The sequence below is a fragment of the Corvus brachyrhynchos genome, unplaced genomic scaffold (genome assembly GCF_000691975.1).
Source record: "Corvus brachyrhynchos isolate BGI_N302 unplaced genomic scaffold, ASM69197v1 scaffold303, whole genome shotgun sequence".
Lineage (NCBI taxonomy): Eukaryota > Metazoa > Chordata > Aves > Passeriformes > Corvidae > Corvus > Corvus brachyrhynchos.
In genome coordinates, this window is record NW_008237429.1 from 121,642 (window position 1) to 125,949 (window position 4,308).

At 48.6% G+C, this 4,308-nt stretch overlaps 1 long non-coding RNA gene across 1 annotated transcript; it reads left to right on the forward strand.

The window, feature by feature from the left end:
• Positions 1–1,820: 1,820 nt before the first annotated feature.
• Positions 1,821–2,649, forward strand: LOC108445946. The gene is made up of 2 exons (XR_001861042.1): positions 1,821–2,041; positions 2,525–2,649. It is a non-coding gene; the product is annotated as an uncharacterized LOC108445946 (long non-coding RNA).
• Positions 2,650–4,308: the final 1,659 nt, after the last annotated feature.

Below are 4,308 nucleotides of genomic sequence, written 5' to 3' on the forward strand. Positions count from 1 at the left end.
TTTACGCCCCAAAACACGCGTTTACACCCCGAAACACGCGTGTGCGCACCCCAAAACACACGTGTGAAGACCCCAAAGCACGTTTACACTCCAAACGCCCGTTTACACCCCAAAACCCGCGTTTACACCCCAAAACACACGTGTGAAGACCCCAAAGCACGTTTACACTCCAAACGTGTGTGTGCACACCCCAAAACACCCGTTTACACCCCAAAACCCGCGTTTACACCCCAAAACACACGTGTGAAGACCCCAAAGCACGTTTACACTCCAAACGTGTGTGTGCACACCCCAAAACACCCGTTTACACCCCAAAACCCGCGTTTACACCCCAAAACACACGTGTGAAGACCCCAAAGCACGTTTACACTCCAAACGTGTGTGTGCACACCCCAAAACACCCGTTTACACCCCAAAACCCGCGTTTACACCCCAAAACACACGTGTGAAGACCCCAAAGCACGTTTACACTCCAAACGTGTGTGTGCACACCCCAAAACACCCGTTTACACCCCAAAACCCGCGTTTACACCCCAAAACACACGTGTGAAGACCCCAAAGCACGTTTACACTCCAAACGTGTGTGTGCACACCCCAAAACACCCGTTTACACCCCAAAACCCGCGTTTACACCCCAAAACACACGTGTGAAGACCCCAAAGCACGTTTACACTCCAAACGTGTGTGTGCACACCCCAAAACACCCGTTTACACCCCAAAACCCGCGTTTACACCCCAAAACACACGTGTGAAGACCCCAAAGCACGTTTACACTCCAAACGTGTGTGTGCACACCCCAAAACACCCGTTTACACCCCAAAACCCGCGTTTACACCCCAAAACACACGTGTGAAGACCCCAAAGCACGTTTACACTCCAAACGCGTGTGCACACCCCAAAACCCGCGCTCACACCCCAAAACCCGCGCTTACGCCCCAAATCACACTCGCACGCCCCAGCACGCATTTGCACGCCCTCCCCACACGCTCCCCCGCGCAGCCCCACGCGTGACACGCGCGCACGTCCCCGCTCTCCCCCTCCTTCTCTCCCTCCTTCCCTCCCTCCTTCCATCCCTCCCTCCTTCCTTCCCTCCCTCTTCAGGCTAATGGTTGTGGAAAAAAAGTGAGCTCCGTGGTTTCACTGGCAACAACCATGTGATCCTTCAAAGACACCAAGGTACCCACACAGTGGGTGTGGGGTCAGTGAGTGAATTCAGCTGGGCTCTGCCTCCCCAGGAGCTTTTGTGTGTAGTAAGAAGGAGGGACATACAGGCTCTTTTGGCTTCCCTTTTTCTCCTGGCATTCCCTTTTTCTCCTGTGACCCCATATCCAAAGCCTCAAGAAGTCTTCTTGTTGGCCACATCAGAACACTGGGAGAAGAGCACTTAAGGATGCCCAGAGAGTGAGGCAGGGCAGGATCAGGGAAAGCTAAAACATGACTCAGAAGGCACATAGGAGTTACTGGTGTCTCAGGGAGGATGAGGATGCAGAGCTGGTCCCAAGGCCTGGCTAGAAGTTTGTCAGTGGGCTTGACAAACTGACATGGAGGGTAAAGATGAGTGAAGGATGCACTCTGTATAGTAATTAATAGGTAAAGCATTCAGTGAACAGCTGGTGTAGGTTTTGAGGGTTGTTCAGAGACACCTTGCATGTTCTGGTCAGACTCTCACGGGAAAAACACAAGATTGCTATCTGTGTGCTACATGAACTAGATGATTCTGTGCATGGCCTGTGCCTCTAACTGAGGTTTTTGGGAAGCCTCACAAAACAGCTGAACTATCACCTGTCGATAAAACTCAGGAATGACAGTGGAGATACTGTTCTCCAATAACAAAATATGCTTTGTATAAATTGATCTCATAGTTTGATTAATGGGCTGGGTTTCAGTAATAGCTGCACTTAGTGATGTAACAATCACACCTGAAAGGTTTCCTTCTTCTCATTGTAGATGGATGGTGACAGCTCCACAACAGATGCTTCTCAGTTAGGAATTGCTGGAGATTACATTGGTGGCAGTCACTATGTGATACAGCCTCATGATGGTAAGAAATGAGAGAGTAAATACTACTATTTCTCTGTGTATGTATAGAGACATTTTCTTCCAGGTCTTGTATAGTTATCTGCTACCTTCTCTCAGGCTAAGAATTTGCAATTGTTTTCATAATGCCTCACTGTATAAAGAATTTTTTCTTCAGTCTGAAGGGGGGAGGTTGGATTTTTAGATGTTGGCACTGAGACCTTGAGGGAATGACAAAAAAAATTTATGTTCTGGGAAACAGTTTGTATTTTGACATGACATTAAGAATGCTTGGTGATCAGCAGCCATGTACACTTCTGTGCATAATGTGATAAAATGCTATATTTATGAAGGTATTGTGATGTTGCATCTATTTTTAAAATTCTTTCTATGATGCTAACACACTGTGCTTTCAAAGGTCTTCATCCTTCAGTGTGAGATTTTAAACTGAATTACTGCCTGCTGTCTATCACATATCATTTTTGTTAACTTTTCTTCATTTCATTAGACACAGAAGACAGCATGAATGATCACGAAGATACAAATGGCTCAAAAGAGAGTTTTAGAGAACAAGATATATATCTTCCAATTGCAAATGTGGCAAGGATAATGAAAAATGCCATACCCCAAACAGGAAAGGTAATACCCTTGTCTGTTAAAGAAAGTGTGTTAATGAGTTTTATTCTGTCCTCTCAGTGAACTTGAGCTGGTAGAATAACATATTTTTCCAAATGATACTGCTTTATTGGAGAAAAGTGTTATAAAAGGAAAGGGAAAAAAACCCCAGGAGCAGGATGTGATTGAGACCAAGTCCATTTTTCTTAGATTTCTGAAAGCTTTTAGTAACTGCTGTAATTAGAGCATCCAGAACTGTTCTTCATAGGGCTTTCAAGAGCTTCCTTTTTCTAAGATGTGTTCTCTGAAATTGTCATAAAGGATCAGACTTGGTGACAATCACTAAGAATATTTTCTATGCAATTCTCTTGAGAGATTTAGTTTGCTTTCATTGAGGTGCATACAATTTGGAATAAGTGAATCATTTTGGCTGAAATAGAAATCCAGTGCTCATTGTGAAGGAAAGAGAATGGTTAGCCTTCCATCACCCAAATACTCACATACACAAATGTGACCTAAGGAGTCTGCTGTGTACCGTGGAGCAGATAAGGCCAGATACTTGAAAGCCTTATTTATTTCTTGCCCTCCCGGGAACAAAAGCGGCCGCGCTCCCGCCCCGGTGCCATGTGGAGAGCGGAGAGAGGGGCCGGGAAGGGCGCGAGGGCTCCGGTCTGGGGCGGGAGGGCTCCGCTTTGGGATTAAGGGGTCGCATCCCTGCGTGGCAATGCCGGTGGCCACCCCAAATCCATCCCAAACAGCCCCATCCCATCGCAGCTGCCGCCCCGGTGCCGTGTGGAGAGCGGAGAGAGGGGCCCGGCTCTCCCCGCTCCCGGCACGGGGAAAGGCTCCGGTTTGGGGGTGGGATGAGTCCATTTTGGGATGGGACGGCTCCGGTTTGGGGTGGGACGGCTCCAGTTTGGGATGAGTCCATTTTGGGATGAGACAGCTCTGGTTTGGGATGGGACAACTCTGGTTTATGATGGGACGGCTCCGGTTTGGGATGAGTCCAGTTTGGGATGGGATGAGTCCAGGTAATGATGGGACAGCTCTGGTTTGGGATGGGATGGCTCCGGTTTCGGATGAGTCCATTTTGGGATGGGACAGCTCCAGTTTGGGATGGGACGACTCCAGTTTATGATGGGACAGCTCTGGTTTGGGATGGGACGGCTCCAGTTCGGGATGAGTCCATTTTGGGATGGGATGGCTCCAGTTTGGGATGGGATGGCTCCGGTTTGGGATCAGGGGTCACACCCCTGCGTGACACCCCCAGTAGCCCCCAAATCCATCCCAAATTCCCCCTCCCCACCCCTTCCCACCCCTCCAGTTCCGCCATCACCTCCGAGGCGCCTTCCCTGCCTTGCTCCAAACCCGCTGCTGCTGTTTGGGCCAAAATTTGGGGTTTTTCCCTCCGGAAAAGGCCGGAATGTTGGGATCCCTCCCCCTGGAGCCGGGAGCGCGCCGGTGGGCCCGCTTTGGGGTGGGATTCGGTGCCATTCACGTCCTGGCGCACGCGGCGATGCTGAATGGGTTTTATTATTCTTCATTTCTCACTAAATAATTTTCTGTATCTTATCTAAATGAAAGCCATTATTCTTCCCCCCGTTTCAATCACTTGCCGTGATTGCGCCTCAAATTGAAATATTTATTCATTTTCTGGGCCATTCTTTTTCTCTCTGT